Here is a 23946-nt window from a genome sequence, read left to right on the forward strand (position 1 = left end):
AGCCTTAGCATTGAATTTATCAAAACTGCTAGGTAAAATATGAATTTTACTGGTAAATTTTTAATCATGCGATTAGAAATCCTATCCAGGCCAGGTGCTTTTGCAGGGGTGAGATTTTTGACAAAAGCTGAAATCTCAGTCATTGTTGTGGTGATGGGTTCCTCAGAATTTGTGTCTGAGGAGAGAAATTCTTCAACTTGGTGTTGGACTTCATGCGTGTGCTCTGCACAGGAATCGAACATGAGTCCAGTGTTAGGTGAAAATTGTGTTTGAAGGCTGTCTGCTATGCGTTCAGCCTTTTCGGTGTCTGTTAATGCCATCCGGTCGTTGACCGTGCCCATTAGGGGGGGAATGTCGTGTTTTGGTTTGCGAAGCCGTGCGCTAGCAACCCAGAGGCTATTATCGGAAGTCTTTAAGGACTTAAGATAGTTTGCGTATTTTTCGTCTGTGTATTTCTTAATGTCAGACTTGATCTCATTCTGGATCCTTCGCAGTTGTACTCGAAAGTTTTCCAAACGTGTATTTTGCCAGTCTCTGCGAAGGCGGTTTTTAATTTTGATTTTATCTTTAATGTGATCAGGTAATTTATAATAATTTTGCCTGAATTTGGGTTTGGAAGCAGCTGTAAATGCGCTTCCTAGGGTTTGGTTGAGCCTGTCAATGGCTAAGTCAACCTCCTGATTATCGTGAATTTTGATAGGGGGGAGAATACCATTTTCCAAGACATACCGAAAGTTGTCCCAATTTGTGGAGACTTGCGCCGGTAAATTTTGGTTAATTTTGGATGTTTTAAGGGTGAGGTGAACCGGATAATGGTCAGAGGACCATTCCGGAATCACTTCGATCGAATAATCTACTGGAATATTTTTAAATAAGGCCAGATCAATAATAGAAGGAGCACCTAACCCCCCAGGAAACTGGTAATGGGTAGGTGTGTTTGGCGCAAGAATTTGGATACGGGCGTCCTGAGCCCAAATTTTGAGTTTATCGCCATAGTTGTTGGCAGTGACACAATCCCAACTTCTATGACGGGCATTTAAATCTCCTGCGATAATCAGGTTATTTGCAACACCACTTAATTTTCTGAGATCAGAGATAAATGCGGGTCCCTGTCTCGGAGGCATATAGCAGGACGCTACTGCTATTGGGGGACAATTTGGAATATGAATTTGTACTATAGTCGCTTCTAAGTGGCCTCCAGTGGTGGCGTGGGTATCCTAGAATGCTTTAGGGAGCGTTTTACATAAATGCTAGTACCGCCACTAGCACGAACAGTGTCACTGATGCATACCTCTCTGTCATTTCGGTAGCAGAAATAATTCGCGATGTTCGCGCTAAGTCCCTCAACCAGATGTGTCTCCTGAACGAGGAAGAGGTCCATGTGATGCTCATTAATAAAATCCCGGACTTCGTGAATCTTCTTCTTGATTCCATTAGCGTTCCAGTAGGAGATCAGGAGAGAATATTCACTAGTTGCACAGTTGAACTTGAGGCCTTTAGTTTAAGAGGCCACAGTATGCCTCATAAATATAAAATGCTCTCTCAGGCCCCGTGGAGACATTTCGGAGCCTAGGGAGAGCATTTCTAAAAGCCTCGAGGAGGATCTTATGTTCTATACCGAATTCCGAGGCGATTTGGAAGACGCTCCGGAGGGTATCTGTGCAGCTTCCATCATCTACGGTCGGGGCTGGAGCCTGGGCCGGTGGAGTTGGCTGGAGAAGAGGACTCTGCTTCGGCGCTTGCTTCTGTTCCTTAGTAGATGATGGTAGTCCGGGATTTTTCCGTCCGGAAACGACATCACTAAATGAGGGATCCGTGCTGCTAATTGGAGCTTTAACCGGAGCCGGTACAAATTTTGAAATCCCGCTATCCGATCTAATAGGGGGGGTTTTATTTTTATTGGCTGGGTTTCGGGGACAGTGAAACCAGTTGGCTGCGTGCCGCCCAAGGCAGTTCGCGCAGGTGTTGGCTTCCTCCGGGTCTTTGGTGCATTGGTACGCGTAATGCGGGCCGGCGCACCTCAGACACCGGATCGGCAGTGTGCACACTGCGGAACTATGGAAGAAGCCTTGGCAGCGCCAACACTGGCTCGGTCCCTTCTTCCCAATATGTTTTTCGAACTTAATCTCAATGCCGAACATTGTAGTTTCTTCAAATATGTCATAGACATTTAAAGCAGGATTTAGTTGTACTAAAAATAATGGCATTGGATAGCGGGACCTGTGCCTACGGAGTTGGGTTACAGATATGACAGAATAACCTAGGAGTTGTAGTTCAGCCTTGATTTTATCTGCTTTTGCAGAGTTGGGTAAGCCGCGTAGAATTGCCTTTACGGGCCGATCCTGCTTAAGATTAAACGACTTATATTCGGCGCCCTGATTGTTTAAAATTTGGGCTACCGAACGATAATCTTCTTCGGTCTGCATTTCAATGCGGAGAAACTTACCCTTCGTCCTACAGATGGCCGTAGGCACAGTAGCTTGTACTAAGGACGTAAGAAATTCAAAGTCTTTGGGCTCTACAAAGAAGAATGGAATTTTTCGCTTTGAATTCTTAGAGCTTCCAGTAGGGGGGGAAGTACCGTCGCCGGGTTGCTCCACAAGATCGTTTTTCTCTTCCACCCTAACCGCAGGTTGGGTGGGAGGCAATTCCTCCTCTGGTTGTTCACTCCAAAATGGAGGTAGGCTATTGTTTGATTGCGGTTTAGAAGGGGAATTTGGCGCACCACGTGCTACAAGATGGCGAGGAGGCCGCTGAAAACCTTCATCGTCAACTTTTCTAATTTTCTTATTTTTAGGAAAATCGTTAGAATCTCTTGAATTTAAAGTTAATTTTTGAATCTTTTTAGCACTATGGAGGATTTTTTCTGCATTTAACTTTGCAGGTTTTAGGATTGGGCTATTGGATTGATTTTTATCTAATTTTTTAGTTTTATCAGAATTAGCATTATTTTTTCCCGAGATAACATCTTTAGATAGTTCTTTGGCCGATTTGAGTAATTTCTTTATACATTCTTCCTCAGTTGGGGGAATGGCAAAGAGAGGCAGATTAAGGCGTTTAGCAAGAGTGGTAAGATTAAAAAGCGTTACCTTTGATTCTTGTTCCACGCACTTGAGATCGATGCTTGCAAGAGGAGTAGATCTTCGAGCCCTGGACAGATTCTGCTCCAAATCTGTAAATCTAGCCTTGAGTAGGTAGAGTTGCTTGATCTGGATAAGTAAATCGTCCGGATTCACCTCTGGAACTGGATCAGAGTCGGAGACAGGGACGGTCGTGTCCATCTCGGCGCTGGTATCCGTGGGGTTGCCGGCCATAATTTCAGGCGTCGCGTCGCTGCAGGTGGCTTGTGGGGAGCTCATTGTCGCACGTCCTCACTCGACGAGAGACACCCTGCTAATCGATGTGAAACGGTGACCCTGACGAAATCGAGATAAACCAGTCCTGTGCGTTGTTTTGCGACTTTAACGCGATCCAAGAAAGATTTTTTTTATTTTTTGGGAATAGGGGGAGGATCATGGGGGAGTTAAAAAAAACACAAAAACGTTCTCACGACCCTTCCATATCATATCATTTTCATAAACATATTTTTTATATCAAAGTGTTTCTTTCATCACGATCCTTTTAAGAAAAAGGTTGGAATGACCCTGACATTTGGATGGGGTCGCGATCACGATAGATGTCGCGCGAGTATAAAAGTGTGTGTCCTCCGCGAGATTTCTTCAGAACAGAAGAAGACGTGAACTGAGCTGGTAAGTCTATTTTACCCTATGCATATGTATATATAAAATCGATTTTATTCTTTTTAAATCATCATCAAAATTCATTTAAAAAGAACGATATGACTTAAAAAAGTTTTATTTTTTTCGAGTTCCATTCTTGAAAAATCCATTCTTGAAAAACGAGTCATGTCTCGTCGATCGAGTCGGCTGGGAAAAATTCCTGAGAGCTGGAAAAAAATTTCGCTGGCTCAGAGTTAAAAAAAAAAAAAAAAAAAAAAAAAAAAGTTAATTTTTATAATGTCTTTAGACATTATTATTTTCATTCTGTTCTCTCCCTGTTTTTTCAGTGGACAACCCGTTGTTCACCCCTATGAAACGTGTCGAGAAACAACTGATTCATCTCCACGTTAAGTCTATGGGCGAACAACGAGTCGCGAACACAACAGAATGAAAACCCGTTGTTCGCCCATCGAAAAAGCGTACAGGGAAGGCAGATCGCTACCCGTGTTTTGTCGATGGACAAACAACGGGTCGTGACTTGAATACAGCGACAACCCGTTATTCGCCTTATAGGAAACGGATAGAGAGAAAAAATGATTCATCTCCATGTTAAGTCTATGGACGAACAACGGGTCGCGAAGGAACAACGGGGCGAACAACGGGTCTCGAAAGAAACAGAATGAAAACCCGTTGTTCGGCCATAGGAAAAAGCATAGAACGAAGATCGTTACCCGCATTTGGTCTTTTAGACCTTATAAAAATGAATTGTACCCTCCCTGTTTTTGCTCGAAGGAGGTCTCAACCTGTTGTCATGTTTTTAAAAATAGATTTTCAAGAAAGGAATATTCGATTTTTTAGAAACATCACAACATGTTGAGATATATTTCCAACGAAAAGGGGGTTGTCATTAATTTTTATATTCCCGGCTGTCAGAAATGTTTCCCAGCCGACTCGATTTTCGATTGACAAGAAAGCACCATTTTGTTTTAAGAATGGACTCTTAAAACCCTTTGTTCGCCCGTAGGAAAAGCATAGAGAGGGAATGAATATCGATACCTATATTCTGTCTAAGACAAGAACAATGGGTTGTCATTGTATTCAGTGGACAACTCGTTGTTCTACCCTAGGAAAAAGCAAAGAAAGAAGGGAGATCACTTCCCATGTTAAGTCTATGGGCGAACAATGGGTCACGAACGAAACAGAATGAAAACACGTTGTTCGCCCATAGGAAAAGCATAGAGGGAAGAAATATCGATACCTTTGTTTTGTTAAAGAGATAAACAATGAGTTGCGATGGTATTTAGTGGACAACTCGTTGTTCTACCCTAGCAAAAAGAAAAAAAAAAAAAAAAGAAAGCAGATCACTTCGCATGTTAAGTCTACGGGCGAATAACCAGTCACGAACGAAACAGAATGACAACCCGTTGTTCGACAGTAGGAAAAGCACAGAGAGCATCCATATCCATTCTCATGTTATTCTCTATGGGCGAACAACGGGTCGCGAACTGAACACCATGACAACCCGTTGTTCGCCCGTAGGGAAAAGGCATAGAGAAACTGAAGACCGTTCCCCATGTTAAGTCTATGGGCGAACAACGGGTCGCGAAAGCAACAGAATGACAACCCGTTGTTCGCCCATACGAAAAGCATAGAACGAAGATCGCTACCTACGTTTTGTTTCTTAGACCTCATAAAAATGAATTGTACCCTCTTTTTTGTTTGAAGGAGGTCTGAACCTGTTGTCATGTTTCTAAAAATAGATTTTCTAGAAAGGAATGTTTGATTTTTGAGAAACATCACGGCATATTGGGACATATCTCCAACGAAAAGGGGGGTTGTCGCTAATTTTTATAATGTCTAAAGACATTATAAAAATTAACAAAAAGTTTTTTTTTTTTTTAAATCTGAGCCAGAGAAATTTTTTCCCGGTTGTGAGAAATGTTTCCCAGCCGACTCGATTTTCGATTGGCAAGACAGCACCATTTTGTTTTAAGAATGGACTCTTTATCTTTTTTCAACATTCCCAGTTTCGCATCAGATGACTGCGAGCTGTTCAAGAATGACGTGGGAAAAAAGTGCTGAGCCTTCATGTTTTCTCTATGAGTGAACAACGGGTCGCGAACAGAACAGAATGAAAAAAAACCCGTTGTTCGCCCGTAAGAAAAAGCACTAAGAGCATCCATATCGTTTCCATGTTTAAGTTTAAGAGAAGAACAATGAGTTACCATGGTGGACAACCCGTTGTTCTACCCTAGGAAAAAAAAGCAAACAGAGAAGAAAGATCGCTTCCCATGTTAAGTCTATGGGCGAACAACGGGTCGCGAACAAAACAGAATGAAAAACCCGTTGTTCGTCGGTAAGAAAAAACACAGAGAGCATCCATATCGCTATCTATGTTTTGTCTAAGAGAAGAACAATGAGTTGCCATGATATTCGGTGGACAACCCATTGTTCTACTCTAGGAAAAAAAAAGCAAAGTGGAGAAAGCAAATCGCTTCCCATGTTAAGTCTATAGGCGAACAACGAGTCGCGAACGAAACAGAATGAAAAATTCAAGTCATCGATCCTTTTTAAAATAGGATCCATCCTCCTCATGCAGGTTTGTAGTTGCACGAAGAAAAGAAAGGTTTTCTCCATGATCCAGAGAAAAGGCGTGTTGCCTCCATCAAAGTTAGTACGCATTTGAAGTGAAACTTGGAATGTTTAAATAGATAACGGTGAGTCCCTTCTAGAAAGAATTTGAAATGTCTTGGCTTGGAAATCGAGTGGGCTGGGAGAAATTCTCAGAGCTTGTAAAAAATTTTTTCTGGCTCAGAGTTAAAAAAAAATAAAAAAAAAAGAACTTTTTGTTAATTTTTATAATGTCTTTAGATATTAGAAAAATTAAGTACCTTCTCCCGTTTCTCTGGGAATCTCATCCTTTCTAAAAATAGATTTCTAAGAATAGAATGAGTCATATCTTTCCGGAAAATCTGATTCACAAACATGTTGAAACGTGTTGAGACCTGATTTGAACCAAATAAGGGAAGGTAGAGTTAATTTTTATAATTTCTAAAGACATTATAAAAATTAACAAAAAGGGTTTTTTTTTTTTTTTTTTTTTAATCTGAGCCAGAGAAATTTTTTTCCCAGCTGCCAGAAATGTTTCCCAGCCGACTGGATTTTCGATTGGCAAGACAGCACCAAATTTGTTTTAAGAATGGACCCTTCTTTACATTTTTCAACATTCTCAGTTTCGCATCAAATGACTGCGAGCTGTTGAAGAATGCAGATCAACATACAAGATTTTCTGAAGCTTGACTTGAATTTGTTTAAAATGGAGGACATTTTCAAGATTTCCCCCAACTTTGGACTCATCAAGAGGTGAGTTTAGATAAGGTTATTCATTCTTTTTGGATGGATCTATAGAGTGGAAAAAAATATGACAAAGTTCTTTTCCAAGATTGGATGAGAGAGTGACCCCAAAAAATGGGTCTTGGAAGGAATAGAATGCATTGGTTTTGAAATATACTGAAAACGGGCGTTTGAGTCAGTTTCTAGACTATTTCTATACAAATTCCACCGTATAAAATGACGTCATCGTTGAGTCCAAACAGAGTCGACCCCGGACAGAGTTGTCCCCGGACCGCATCTCGAGTTTTATTTCCATTGAATCTATGCTGTGAACCCACTGAAAAACTGGCGTTCGGGTCGGTTTCTAGACTATTTATATACAAATGGAGCTCGACCCAAGAAAAAGGATGTCTTTTTTTATTTTCTGGACAGCCAATGGGTATTGAAATATACTGAAAACGGGCGTTTGAGTCAGTTTCTAGACTATTTCTATACAAATTCCACCGTATAAAATGACGTCACCGTTGAGTCCAAACAGAGTCGACCTTGGACAGTGTCGTCCCCGGACAATCTTGACAACCGAATTTGTATATATAGAAATGAACTGAAAATGATCTTGAGGGTTGGTTTCTATTTCTATACAGACTATTTCTATACAAATTCAGCCGCATCTAGAAACAAAAAAATATAAAATGTCTTTTTGGATGGATAAAATATAGGATAAAGTTCTCTCTCTCTCCCAAGATTGGATGGGAGAGGGGCCCAAAAAATGGGTCTTGGAAGGAATCGAATGCATCTTGACATGCACTTATTCCTTCCAAGACCCATTTTTTTTGGTCTCCCGATTCAACTCTTCAGTCTATTCAATTGGGAAAGCGGAGAACCTTTCCCTTTCAGCCATACACTGGAGAATAGAGCGCATCATCATCATCATCATTATTATCCTCGTACCTTTCCAATAAGGCTCGTTGCCTCTGGATGATTTTGGGGAGGTGATAGAGACCGAATTCAGTGAGGAAGAAGAGAGAGCACTTTTTTCTTTCTTCTTCGTCTTGCACCGTGTCTCGGAGGGTGGTGTAAGTTTCCCCGTCCTCCACGAATTTCGTCAGAGGTCTCATGAAAATCTTACACATCCAAGGGAAGAGCAGCTTGTTATGCAGGGATCTAGAGGCGACGTAGGCCGCTTCATCCGAGGTCAGGACAATCTGGTTCGGATGACACTATTCTTTGGAGTAATTGTCCAATTCGCCTAGTCGAAGAAAATGGTCTCGATAGGAAAAAAAGACTTGGAGAATACTCGTCGTATGCGCGCCGTTCGTAAGCAAGAGAGTCAAAATATCTTTGGCACTCCAGTACATGGATTCCAAGATCCACATACACATGCACGTAATAGTCATCGTTATACTCCAGTTTGATCAGCACGGCCTTTTCTTCTTTTTCTCGTTCTCAGGAAAAAAAAAAAAACTCGTCTGATATGAACAAGAGCTCGCTGGCGATCCGTTTATATAGACTCCTCAGAGACAGAGTGGGCGGAGCGTAGAACAGGGGAAGAACAAGGTTGATGAATCCTAAAATAGAATTGTATAAAAACATGAGTATTTGTGAAGGTCATAGGGAGGTGAATATAATTTTATTTTTATTTTCCTAAAAAGAAAATCAAAAGGGTCACATTCCATACGACATGGCCTTTGAGAAGGTGACAGGGGAGTCAAGTGCCTACAAAGTTGATAAACTCTAGAACAACAACAACAACAACAAAAAATTATCACGTAGCTTTCGAGTAGATGACAGGGGTCCCTAGGAGAAGGTCATATGTATACAAAGGATGGTTGTTTTTCGTTCCTCTCAATCGTTATCTCATGACCTTTGAAAAGGGAGTCATTTAGAAAAAAAAAAAAAATAGAAGGTCATAGAGAGAGGTAGACGAAGTTGATAACTTTTTTTCTAGAAGTCAACAGTCACGTCCCACATCACGTGTTCTTCTCGTCAGGAAGGAGGCGGAAAAAACCGCGTTGAGTGAAGGAAATTGTACATTGGAAAAGAAATAAAAAAATGGTCTTATCCAATGTATTTTTTCCTTTACTCAACCCAGTTTTTTTCGATAACCTCTTGAATCCAATCTTGGCTATGAGAGAATGATCATGGAAAGTCAATGGATACATATCTTTCATGAAGAGCAATAGAGAGAAATGGGTTCTACAGCAAAAATGCGTTAACAGAAAATCCACTCTTCAAAAAATGGGGATCGACGGATAGAATTTGTTTCCATACACAATGTAGTAGTTTGTATTTAGCACAGACTGAACTGAAGTGAAACTTTGAATGCTGAAAGAAATCAGGGAGAGTTCATTTCTTAAAAAATCTGATGTGTACACCACATGACTTCCTTGTATTGGAATAATAAATTATACGCATTTTTTCTTGCATTTCATTTAAACTTATTGGATTGAATTAAATCTACTTCGCCGACAGCGCATAAACCACAATAGAATAAATGCATTCTTTAAAATTCTCTCTAGTATTTGTTTACCATAGCGACACTCTGGCGCTAGATTCATTTAACAGTATTAATAATTATATAACAGTTAACTTATATAATAATTTTATAACGGAAACTAAGTTAACTGTTATATAATCCAATAATTATATAACAGTTAATTTATATATTTCGTTCATATTATAACTCATAATGCACAAAATTTATATCATTTAGAGAATAGAATTATCTAATCGTTGCCACATGTTCTATTCAAATACTATAATAAAGCTAGAATGATGGATAAAAGAATTTAAGCAAACAAAACAAAAAAGAAACAGTTTTTCACAGACGATTGAGTATTTCTCATTTAATTAATTCAGTTCTCACATCGCGAGAAGGCAAAAATACATAAAAACTCAAAATATCTATATTAAAATTTACGAAGTAAATCTTAAACGCTTATTTCCTCGGAAAAATTTCCAGAAAGGATTAAGCATGATTTAAATAATAAATGAAGGCTTTATCTTTGTTGTTGCGAAGCTAAGTTTCTCTAGATTGGCAACAAATCCACTCAAATGTAAACATCAATGGCCGCCATTAAAAAAGGCTTAGCGGCAATTAAACAACTTTAAAATTGCTGATAATTCTAAAAATATTGCACACAGATTTACTAAAGGCATAAAATCCTTGGTGCTACTTTGGTAGACGGTTGCACGAATTTTTGGCGATTTACGTTGGCGCAATTGGTGGCGCGGTTTTTACAAACGTCAGCCATCTTGAACAACGCTGTTTTTACGCATAGTAAAGTATTCGAAACTTAAAAAAAAAAAATAAATAAATATCATTAAAAGTAATGGATTAATTTTTTGTTGAAAATATCGTTTTTTAAGATGGCAGGCAAGTGTAAATAAGTACATTTACTATGAGTATAAAATAGTAAAGTAAGGTTATTCCTCATATAGCAAAGAAGAGAATAAAAACACCGCTATAAAAACATTGGGCCAACGTTTAATTAGATTAAAATATTACTGAAATTGAATATCGAATTAAAAACCATCATACCAACATTTAAAAGAATTAGAATATTATTAAATTCAAATACTTTAAAATACGTTATATAGAATATAATTAACATTAAAACATATGGACAATAATTATCTCAGCAATTTCTGAAAATAGTGTATTAATTTTTTTTAACAAAAATTGAAGTATACAATTATAAAATAAAAGAAAAATATGTACTTACATTTTTTTTGAGTATTTAACCTGTTGTTTATTGATAAGTACCACAAAAAAAAATCAGAATCATGATTTAGATAACATCTTTGAAGGAATTCGAAGATATGCATTAAATTTTAAAACGGGGCGGAAATGCACAAATTGTCAGTAACCAATCAGGGAGCTGATTACAGCTCGTTAATGCACAAATATTCTATAACCAATCAGAGAGCTTATTCCATCACGGCTAGAATTAAAATTATTTAAAAATTCATACATAATAAAATCATTTTTTAAAAAAATGCACAATTAAATTGTATTTTAATATTTAACAGCCATAAATAATGTTTAAAACATTAGATTAAATTTATGCGTATTAAGACGAATTACTTTTAAAGTAAGGTTACGTCATTGATTACATCATCCACAACATAAAATTTCATAAAATATGATAAACAATAAAACTTTTATTTCAAATAAAAATGCAAAATTAAATTGATTTTTAATATTTAGAAGCCATAAATAATATTTTAAACACGGAATTTATGCACAATAAAACGCATTATTTTTTTAAATAAAATGACAACAAAGTATCGGTTACCATAAATAACTTTTCCAGCAATGGGTTTACCATAAGGTGTATTACTCGCCAAAGGAAAATGGCCAAGAAATCGCCAAAATCCGTGCAACCGTCTACCAAAGTAGCACCAAATCCTTAACCAGAAGATAAAAACAACATAATTCAATCATTTTTAAAACAAAAAATGTACAATTTACCAACATATAAGAGTAAAGAAAATGAGATCACTGAGCCGAGTAATAGAGTGGATATATATATAAATATATTTATATACGTTTGGTGCGGCCGATTGCAACCAAAATACGAGGTGCACATCTACATGTTATAGCAGTCTTATATACAAAATTTCAACGTTCTGAGGCTACTCGTTTTTGAGTTATGCGAGATACGTACGTACGCACGCACGTACGTACATACGTTCGTACAGACGCCACGAAAAATTCTCTTCAGAATTAATTTTAAAGCAGTTTTATAATTTTTTTGAAGGAAAAGAGTATTTTATTCTGTCCTTAAGTACAGATATCACGCAAAAACATCGTTAAATTGCATTCGATAGCGGTCAAAATGGATATTTTCGTTGAAATATGCTGCCTGAAACTTTTTGCGATTACAATACTTCCTTTTTACTTCGTACAAGGAAGTAAAAAATCTGATGTGGACACCACATGACTTCCTTGAACGGAATATTAAATTATACGCATTTTATTCTTGAATTTCATTTAAATTGATTGGATTCAATTAAAGCTACTTCTTCGACAGCGCATAAACCAAAATAGAATAAATGCACTCTTTAAAATTCACTCTATTTGTTTACTATAACGACACTCTGAATGCACAAAATGTATATCATTTGAAGAATTATCTTATCATTGCCACATGTTCTATTCAAATACAGTCAAAAGTCGTTAATTCGGACACCCATAATCCGGAATGATCTATAATCCGGACCTCAAAGCTAAAAACTTTCTGCGCATGCGCCGCGTTGGCACATGCGCACAGGCGTTTTATGCGTGCGCGTAAGACCTTGACTACTGCGCATATGCGTGTGCGCAAGTGCAGAATACGTTTTTGCCTGCGCGTTTAATGTATAACAGACGGTGTAAGCTAAAATTATCTAATTATATATTTCAGTTAATGTTAATGATTGCGTTGTTCCTTAAACTTCGAATTGGATCCCGCTTATTATTTTTTGCAGACTGTAAGAGCAATTTTATAAAAGTAAACTTGAAACTTTCGATTATGTCAAATAGAATTTCCGATGCTGGAACTTCCAAAGGATCTACAAAACGAAAGTATGTTTCGATGTCCAACAAACAAAAAGTGGAATTGCTGCAAAAAATGGATAAAGACATGAAGAATGTGACAGAGAGGTTAGTAAAAACGAAAAAATTTCGATTGACAAGTTAGTCGGTATTCTCGGCACAGCAATTAACGGGACTTGAACAGCGGGACTTTGTAACTGAACAAGAAATTATATCTGTTTATAGAATTAAAGAGAAAGTATTATCACATAAAACGAAGCAACTTAACTTACATTGAAAGAAATGTTTAATAAAGTAAACAAATAAATATTAAGCTTTTTTTTTTTTTTTTTTGTAAATTTTGATACCCTTTAGATCATAATTATACTTTATTTCATAAATTACGGTTTCATATTTTTAATTTTAGAATTTCTGCATGCCATCTTACGAGATTTAAACTGATGATCTATAAACCGGAAAAATCGATAATCCGGAGTCGCCGAAGTCCCGACGAGTCCGGATTAACGACTTTTGACTGTACTATAATAAAGCTAGAACGATGTATGAAAGAAATTAAGCAAAAAAAAAAAAAAAGGGAACAGTTTTTCACAGACGACTTAGTATTTCTCATTCAATTCATTCAGTTCTCACTTCGCGACAAGGCAAAAATACATAAAAACTCAAAATATCCGTATTAAAAATTACGAAGTAAATTTTAAACACTTATTTCCTCGAAAAAATTCCAGAAAGGATTAAGCATGATTTAATTCGCAATAATAAATGAAGGCGTTATTTTTGTTGTTGCGAAGTTTAATCTCTCCAGATTGGCAACAAATCTACAATTGTGCTCTGGGCCGGCGGAAGGGGGCCCACAAGGCCTTCTTTGCAGGCGGGCGCCGACCAAGGAAGGGGCGTTGACCAGCGAACGACACAGAGCTTTTTTTTTTTTTATTGCAAAAGAATGTGCACTTATCGGGGAAGAAGAAAAATGTTCCTTGAATGCTTACACAGGACAGGGACCATGGGAGTTCGCGCCCCCTTCTAACAGAAGGTGTTAAGAGGTGTTGCCCCTCCCCACCTTTCCTCTCCAGCTCATCCATCAATGCCTTGTCACCCATCCGTCAATCGTCAGGGATAGTATCATACAAAGAAGTTCGAGTTGAGAATTCACACTGTGAGCAAGTTTAAATCTAGGTAATACCGTACTTACGCGGACTACATACGCAGACGTTGTTCATTACTCACAAAATTTTCGAAGAAAATTTTCGATGCACAATACGATTCACACAATACGAAAATTCGATGCACACCTTACTACTATTGGAAAAGAAAAGTCCATTTGATGAAGTACGTTCTTATTTTATTTTACTTAATATAATTTCTATTTATCCTTATTTTATCGTTTTTATTATATTTTTATTTAAAATGTATACAGTGAAATAAGGCTTTTTTCCCCCCTGAAAATTTCTGTGATGACGGGAAGGGGGAACGGATTAGCCCCCTGGATGGAAGAGACTGGCATAAATGAAAATTCCTTTCTTTATATTGATTTTGATGATCCTGCAAAGTAGCCAACTCTTAGCGACAAAGTGAGAATGATTTTGTCTGAAATGGGGTCTATTCAAAGGAAAGGAAAGGTTTAATGTATCCGAAAAGTAATAATGGACGTAAATTTAGTGATAATATATTATAACAGAAAAATGGAAAACGGAGAATTAGTTCTCCGTACATGGCTATTATATTCTATAAGTACAAATTCTGTTTTTTGCTTCTGTTGCAAGATATTTGCATCGGTTGACAGTAGTAGCCCCGTAAAAGGCTATAATGATTGGCTAAATGTATCTAGAGCCTTGCATAGGCATGAGATTAGTAGAGCACATATGAAAAATTTCTTAAAATGGAAAGAGCTTGAGAAAAATTTGAAAAATAAAACAATAATTGATTCCCAAACACGAGAGATGTATGAAAAAAAAAAAAAAAAATTGGTCAGATGTCTTAGGTAGACTGATTGAGATCACAAAATTTCTTGGCAGCCAGAATTTAGCCTTTCGAGAATTAAGACAACGGAAATTTTTTTAAATTAGTGGAATTGTTTGCAAAATTCGACCCTCTTATGGAATTTCACATAGAAAGAGTATTACGACTTAAAGGTAGCAACAGCAAAGTTCACTATCTAAGCAAAGATAGTCAAAATGAAATGCTGCAAATTATTGGCAGTAGTATAAGAGAGAAAATATCTTACTATCTCTTCGAAAAGCTAAGTATTATTCTATAATTTTTAGGTTGTACTCCCGATAATAGCAAAACTGAACAGATGAGTGCCGTCATACGTTTTGTCCTCTGCAGTGATAGAGTGGGAGAAATCAAGGAAAATTTTGTAGGCTTTATTAAAGTTGATGATTCTACAGGTAACGGGCTATGTGAGACAGTAATGGAAATGTTGAAAATGTGGAACATTCCCCTTGATGATATGAGAGGCCAGGGGTATGACAACCGCGCAAATATGAAAGGGAAAAAAATGGTCTTCAAAATAACATCTTAAAAATAAATCCTCGTGCGTTTTATGTTCCTTGTTCTGCTCATAGCTTAAATTTAATGCTTAATGATGCAGCAAAAGTGAATGCAGATACAGTTAGTTTTTTTTCGACAATTCAAGAATTATGCAATTTATTTTCTTCTTCTCCTAAGCGATGGGCAGTTCTTTTAAAAAACATTTCCTGTTTAACCTTAAAAACCCTCTCAAACACTCGATGGGAAAGCAAAATTGAAGCTATTCGACCTTTAAGATATCAACTAGGAGAAATCTATGATGCTCTCTTTGAAATATCCGAAGATGAATGCTTTTCAAACGAAGTGCAACATGAAGCACGAAATCTGCGTACCAAAATCAAGGATTATAAATTTATTTGTTCCTTGATAATTTGGCACGATTTGCTTAACAGAATTAATCCTGTCAGCATACAATTGCAAGAAAAGAGTTTGAGTGTTACACTAGCCTTAAAGGCAATAAGTAACTTTCAAACATTCATTGAAGAATATAGAGGTGATATCACTTGCAAAAGTATTCTTGAGAAAGCCAAAGAACTTAGTGAAGAAGTGGATGGCGAGCCACAATTTAAAACTGTTGAAGAAGTCCGAAGAAGGAAAAAGAAATGTCACTTCGATTACGAACATGCTGACGAATCCCCTCAATCTCCAGAAGTTTAGGGCAAATGTCTTTTTTAGAATTTTGGATACTGCTTGGACATCATTAAACGAAAGATTTGATGCAATGAAAAATCACTGCGATAATTTTAGTTTACTGGGTAATTTATCAGAAATCGATAACGCAAATTTGAAAATAAAATGTGATAAATTAGAAAAATTGTTACAGTGTGGTGACAATAAAGATATTAATGCAGAAGAACTCTATGACGAAATAGTAGCTTCAAAAGACATTTTTACAGCCGGTATGAATGACCCATTCGATATTTTGAACTTAATTGTGTCAAATAATTTGTGCTTCCCGAACTTGAAGATCGTACTGAGAATACTACTCAGTACGAACTTCAAGTCCGGGAAGCATTCCTGTTAGTGTTGCTAGTAGCGAAAGATCATTCTCCAAATTAAAATTGATCAAGACATATTTACGTTCAAGTATATCCCAGGAAAGACTCATAAATTTAGCTTTAATTGCCATTGAAAATGAAATCTGTCAAGAACTAGATGCAAAAGAAATTATAGAAAAATTTGTAAATATGAAATGCAGAAAAATAAATTATTCTCAATAAATTGTTAAAATCAATTTCAACAAATGCTTTCTTCAAACCTTCCTTCTCCTATACAAAAATTTAGAAAAAGGGGGGTTCGACTTCAGCTATTTTGCAGGCGGGCGCCGGGTAACCTTGCGCCGGCGCTGATTTTGCTGTTTCAAATGTAAACAAATATGTCCGCCATGTTATTGAAAACTTAACCGCACTTAAACAGCTTTTAAATTGTTGATAATTGTAAAACTACTGCTTCCAGAATTACGAAAGGCATAAAAACCTTAACCGGAGGATAAGAACAACATAATTCAATCATTTTAAAGCAAAAAATGTACAATTTACAAACATATAAGAGTAAAGAAACTGAGATCACTGTACCGAGTAACACAGTGGATATATATATAAATATAGTATTTATATACGTTTGGTGCGGCCGACTGCAACCAAAATACGAGGTGCAGATCTACATGTTATAGCAGTCCTATATACAAAATTTCAGCGTTCTGAAGCTACTCGTTTTCGAGTTATGCGAGATACGTACGTACATACGTTCGTACAGACGCCACGAAAAATTCTCTTCAGAATTAGTTTTAAAGTAGCTTTATCATTTTTTTGGAGGAAACGAGTATTTTATTCTGTCCTTACGTACAGATATCAGGCAAAAACATCGTTAAATTGCATTCGATAGCGGTCAAAATGGATATTTTCGTTGAAATATGCTGCCTGAAACTTTTCGCCATTACAATACTTCCTTTTAACTTCGTACAAGGAAGTAAAAATGGTGACGTCTTGTCGATCGAGTCGGTTGCGAAGAATTTCTGAGAGCCGAGAAAAAATTTCTCTGGCTCAGATTAAAAAAAAAAAAAAAACTTTTTGTTAATTTTTATAATGTCTTTAGTAATTATAAAAATTAACTCTACCTTCCCTTATTTGCTTCAAATCAGGTCTCAACATGTTTCTAAAAGAGATTTCCATTCATCTCCGACGATGAAGAGGGAAAAAATACTGATATGACCCATTCTTGGAATCATTCCAATTTCTAAGAATAGAATTCCAAGAACTTAATTAACTCTGTTCCCCTCTTTTCTCTGGGAATGAAGTCTCTCTCTTTCTAAAAATAGACTATGATCCACTCTTGGAATCATTCCATGACCCATTGGAATCATTCCAATTTCTAAGAATATAATTCCAAGAACTTAATGAACTATCTTGCTCCTTTTTTCTGGGAATGTAGTCTCCCTCTTTCTAAAAATAGATCATGACCCCATTTTTGGAATCCTATTCTTAGAAAGAATGAGTCATGGTCTATTTTTGAAAGGATGAAGCATGATTCCAAGAGAAACAGGAGAAGGTAGTTAATTTTTATAATGTCTAAACACATTATAAAAATTAAGAAAAAGTTTTTTGTTTTTTTTTTTTAAATCTGAGCCAGGAAAAATTTTTTTCCAGCTCTCAGAAATTTTTTCCCAGCCGACTCGATTTTCGATTGACAAGACGACATCATTTTTTTTTCAAGAATGGACTCTTCCTTATCTATTTAAACATTGCCAGTTTGGCTTTAGATAAGTGTAAGCCATTGTAGAAGGAAACATCCTGTCACTTGGGATAGAAATGTTTTTTAGGAATCTACATGTTGTGTTGTCGACCGTTTTGTTAATAGGTTAGAGAATTTTTTTTTCTGAAAGAGCTCAGAGAGATTGCTTTCCATTCTTCTCCGACGATGGAAAGGGAGAAAAAAAAAAGACTGATCCCATTTCCCTACACTTTTAGAGAAAAAATAATACTTATGAAATATTCATGGGTTGAAATGAACTACTCAAATGAGTTGCATTCTGTTTTTCATTGGAACTCTTCCATGGAGAGTCCACTTGTCTCGTTCTTTGGGGTAGGGGATGAAAGAACAGCGATTTGTTGAAATCGATGACAGTTTCCTCTTTAGCCGGCGGAACTGTCAACCAGTCCCGTCTTAATTCCTCTAATGTCTTTGAAAGCATTTCCACTTGTTCTGCTAAGGTTTCCTCGGTACTCATCGTCTCTCTTAGTTTAGGGAAAAAGGGATTCTAGAGAACAGAGTGTATGAGAGATTGGGATTCATGAATCATTGTGAAATCTTTTCTCTCTATATATATATGTGTGTTTTGTGTAACTTGGAAGATTTTTTTCTTCTTCTCGTATAGACTTTGGTGAAATTATTGAAAAAGAAATCAACACATCACGAAAAAGGAACTCTTTTTTTTTATTATTTTTCTAGATTTACATATATATATAAAATTAAAAAAATGCCCTTACTCTTCCATTAATGAACATTCAGGGATCTCTCCAAGAATAAATTTGAGAAGAGAACCTCAAAGAGTACTCTTGAGGATTCTCTTTCACATCTAGATGGGATAGAGGTTGAGACCAATATTCTTGGGTTTCTAAAGCGTCCCAATTTAAACATTTCGTAGAAAGTTCATCCTCCTCCTCCTCGTCATCACAGGGATTCTCCTGGGGAGCCTCGACCTCGTACACTTCTTCTTCCTCCACCGCCGGCTCCTCCTCCTCTTCTTCTTATTTTTCGACAGTTTTGCTCTCTGGGGAGTAAGAGTGTAGTTTCCAGAGAACGTAACTGCCCTCCTTCAAATGGGTTCGAAAATTCTTCCCCTTGTTCTCGGCACAATGAATCAACTGCTGCTTGGGAAAAAATTGGTGTCGAGTGCATTTCGTCTTGTACCGCCACTCGGTTTTTCCCGGGACGTAAAACTCGTAAACGGGCAGCTGGCACAGCTTGTTGAAGAATTCGGCTTTATCGTGTCCATTAACATACATCGCCTCCACATTTTCTGTCAGCATTTTCAGGATCGTATGAAGTTGCTCGTAGGAAAGACGACCCTCGTTGCATCGCAGGCCGTGTCGGTTCCGCTTGGTCTGGTTGACGACAGCTCGATTGCGGTACGGTAAGTCATCGTAATGGACAGGAGGGAGGAAAATCATGGATCCGCATAAAGTTAAATCATAGGTGATGTAGCCCAGCTCTTTCAAGATGAAACATATATCTCCAGTCTTTTGATCATGGCAGAGAAAGGACTCCATATCCAAAACAATGTAGGAACCTTTGAGAGGTTTGGCACTCAGGTTTTCAATATTCAATGGAACAAAAGAAAATTCTCTCTCTCTCTCTGTGTCCTGAAGAAAAAAGGATAGCGCTCTCTCTGCGACCTCCTCTTTTATAGAGAGAGATAGGCAAGGGAGCACGTGACATGTCGTATGAATTCTGGGAAAAGGTCACATTTTTTTAATATATTATCGTGCGCATCTTAATAAATAAATAAATAATAAAGGTTACCTTGGAAAGAAAAAGACAACATGGAATTCGTGCTCGACTTTGAAGGTTTCTACGATTCTCAAGGATCCTTTATTGTGAAAGAATTGGCTTACGTCACGTTAGACGACACTTCTCGAGGGGTATTTGTTTTAAACCCCCGTTTCCATGGAAAATGCTCACCGAAAAAGAAAAATGAACCGCTGTGTGGGCAAGTGATTATTATCACGGCTTGTCGTGGTACGAAAGAGAAATTCCGTATAGTTATTTTCCGTGGCTGTAAACGATTTTCACTTAACCCTTTTCCGTGATTTGGGTGCGAGGAGAAACGAAACGGCGGTTTTTAGAGAAATGGTTGCAAAGATCCATGGGTCGTATTTCGGGATCAACGCAAGAGATTTTCAAATACAATGGGATTGAACGCATGAATTGCCCTAACCACACAAAAGGTTTTTTTCCATTGCGCTCTAAAAAAGCATCATTATTATTTAAAGACACAGAGAAGAAATTCGTAAAATAGATCCTGCACAATTCAATTTTGACAGAACTCCTAAAAAAATATTACATGACCTCTTCAACATAGATGGTTTGGAAGCGAAACTTGGAATTTTTAAATAGATCAGGAAGAGCTCATTCTTAAAAAAAAAAAAAAAAAGACAAGACAGCGTCATTTTTTTAAGAATGAGCTCTTCCTGATCTATTTATTTTTTTTTTATTCTGAGCCAGACATACCCATTGACTTTCACAAGTTTTTTACTCCCCATCTCCTCCCTTTTTCCTAAACTGTCATAGAAACATTGTGGAATCACTTTTTCCCGAAGCTAATGCAGAGGTTCTCGAAACAACAGGGTTAATATAAAGGGATTGGTTTGAATGCATTTATCTGCAAATTCTCTAGGATCCTGTTGAGAAGGAGAGTATGTCATGTTGCAGAGTCCGTTTTGGAAGAGAAGCCTAGTCTCATCAGAGGGTCTTTTCTGAGGACCGTCCCTACATTGTTTTTCAGTAGGAATGGTTTCTCTCGGATCCTCAAGAGATATAGGAGAATCCTGTTTTGAGAGATTGAGCGGTCCCTCCTCCTCGAAGGGTCTTGACAAAGGGAGAAAAGTTTCGGTTCCCTTACCCTCGGAGGGTCTTGACAAATCGAGAGATTTTTCCTCTTCGTGAGGTCTTGACAAAGGGAGGACAGGTCCTTCCTCATTCTCGAGGGGTCTTGATAACTGAAGAGGTTTTTCATCCTCGAGGGGTTTTCACAAAGGGAGGAGAGAGATCCGAACACACTCCTTCGTCTCCTCGTCCTCATGGATGAGGATAGACTTTTTCTTCTTCTCAACAGGCTCCTCCGCCTCCTCATCCTCATCATCGGTGAGAGAGATGGGGTAGCTTTTCAACCATTCTATCTTTTCTTGCTCGATAATTTTTTAAAGTCGTGGTCTCGTTCAGATGATTGTCCTCGAGAATATAATATGGATTCTTCCCAGTCCTCACGATCGAGAGAGTTTCGTGTAGAAATTTGTGCAACCAAACGCTAAAATGAACGAGAATCCCCTTTTTCTTCTCAAGACGATTCATGATATGGTTCATTTGCGGGAGGGTTAGGAAGGTAGACGTGTAATGATATTTGGTTCCTTTCATCGACAAAATTTGTGAATCCAAAGTCGAAATTTCACGTGCCGAGGAAACTTTTTCGTTGGCCAGAAATTGGTCCCGCATCTTGTGGTAGCTCCCCACGATATGATACCCCGCACATTTTTAAAAATCGGAGGTTTTCAAGTAAAGGATACCTTGGATGATATAAAAGGAAAGTTCAAAATTTTTATATTTGAAAGGGATATGTGTGGTGAGCTGGGGATTCCTCATGATGATCGACTTCTCCCTTAAAAAAATACGACTGTTTGGCTCTCTTTTTCTATTATATATATATAGAGAGAGAGAGAGAGAGTTCCCCCTTCTTCTTCTTCCTCTCTATATCTCTGGACGTCCTTGGGATAGAAAGGGTAACTGAAAAAAATTGGAAGTTCATGGTTGGTTCATGATGACTTTCACTTCCGCATTCCAACCCACTCAAAAAAATAGGTCAGGGAGATAAGATTTTCTTGGAAAAGATAGATATATATAAACAAAAAAATGAATGAAACTATGACGTCATAGAGATTCTGTGTGTATATAAAAAGGCGAGAGCACTGAGCGAGATTATTCCATTAGGAGCCATGTCGCTGTTCGATGTTTTTCCGACTCAACCGATTTCGGGTGTAGAGGATTTGAAGTCGCTCACGCAAATCACAAACCTGAAAATCTTTCTGGCATGTCATTGTGCGGAATTTATTCCACATCTATCCACTTATCGAGCCATCGTCTCTTTCAAGCAGGATGTCGAATTCTCCGACCTGCTCGTTCAGAACCTGTATAGGAATTTATTCGAATCTCAACAAACGAAAGAGGAATCTCCCATCTCTTGGAACCGGGTGGATCGAGCTTTGAGACGGCCTATTCAAACAGATTGAAGGTATACGGATCCACGCATGAGTTTTCGATGGAGGAATATTTTTCTCACGAAAAGATATTTTACGTTTGGAGTCAGAACGACGGCCGAGGACGAAGTGCATATTGTTCAGGCCACAGCTTCCCCCCTCTTCTATTACGAATCCTCGTCGCCCCATCTCAAGGAAAGAAGTTTTAACATCGCCGACAGCACGAAATTTAAGAAAGATGTTCTAAGACCTTTCCAAACCGACGTCATCCATCCGAAAACGTGCTACCTCATGCTCACGATCCAGAAGAACCTCTTTCTCGTCGATCGATGCCCGTGGACGCTTTGGAAACAAATAGAAAAGGAGATTCCTTTTCAAACGCCGATGATGTTTCAAGAGGAGAAGAACCCACGGTCACTTTCTCCCATCCCTTTTTTAGATGATAAGCGGAGATGGATGAAACCGTCCTGGCCCGGAACGAGTCAACGGAAAGAAATTGAAGTCATCACCATTGAAGATGAAGAGGAGGAGGAAGAAGAAGAGAAAAATTACCGATTAAAAAACGGTCGACTTATGGTAACATGCCTGGCGGGGAAAATTCATTCAGGAACCTGGAATCCTCTTCTTCTTGTCAGACGGTTTCAGACAAGCAGCCTCTTTCGGACTCCTCTCAGACGTGCCCAGAACCTCTTCCAACATCTTCTTCTTCTCCAACGTGTCCAGAGATCATGGAGGTCGTCAAACTTCAGCCAGGTCCAGAAGTTCCAACATATCCAAAGGTCATGAAGATAGAATCTCAGCCGGGTTCAGAACTTCCAACATGTCCGGAGGTCATGGAGATAAAATCTCAGCCGGGTCCAGACATCGTGGATTCCCCCACTCATCCCAAAGAGACTCCAAGAGTTTCAAGACAATCTGGGGAGGATTCAGCCTTTCCCGTATGGAAGGACTATATGGACTTACAAAGTTTGATGGATCCCGAAGAAGTATACGGATGGGTGGGTCAAAAATTATTTAGATCAATTATCTTCGGATGAAATTGAACTGTTATGGGATTGCATTTTGAAATCACATCGGAAATGTTGTAAAAAAATTTTTTTTGTAACAGATTGTAAGAGGGTCATAATAACAATAAAAAAAATATTATATATATATACCAATCTTGGTGGCTTCTCAATTCAGAGAGAGACAAGATGTAGAGCGTTCATTTCCCTTTTTTCCAAGATGGGAGGATGCCAAAATGACTACCCAATTCAAAGAGAGAGGGTGTAGAGCGTTCATTTTCAGTTTTCCAAGATGGGAGAGTCTCAAAATGGTTACCTAATTCAAAGAAAGAGGGTGTAGAGCGTTCATTTCCATTCTCCAATGTTAGAACGGGGGAGGATTCTAAAATGACATACCCTTTTCAAAAGAGAGATTGTGTAGAGCGTTCATTTCAGTTTTTTTCCCAAGTTTGGGCGAGAAGGAGTCGCAAAATGATGACCCATTTCAAAAGAGACATTGTGTAGAGCGTTCGTTTCAGTTTTTTCCCATGTTTGGGTGGGGGGAAGGAGTGACAAAATGGCGACCCATTTCAAAGAGAGAGAGAAATCGTGTAGAGCGTTCATTTCCAGTTTTCCAAGGTTAAGGGGGGGAATCCTCCAAAATGGCTACCCAATTCAGAAAAGAGAGAGGGTATATAGAGTGTTCATTTCCCTTCTCTAAGGTTAAAAGGTCCCTAAATACCTTCTAAATTCAAAGAGAGAGAGAGAAATCGTGTAGAGCGTTCATTTCCCAGTTCTTCAAGATCAGAAAGTCCGTTTTTCCCAAAATGGTTTTCCGAATTCAGACACAGCGGGTGCAGACTTCCAAAGTCCCT

This window comes from Stegodyphus dumicola, chromosome 7, assembly GCF_044657685.1.
Source record: "Stegodyphus dumicola isolate Sdum_Otavi_A_Nest chromosome 7, ASM4465768v1".
NCBI lineage: Eukaryota > Metazoa > Arthropoda > Arachnida > Araneae > Eresidae > Stegodyphus > Stegodyphus dumicola.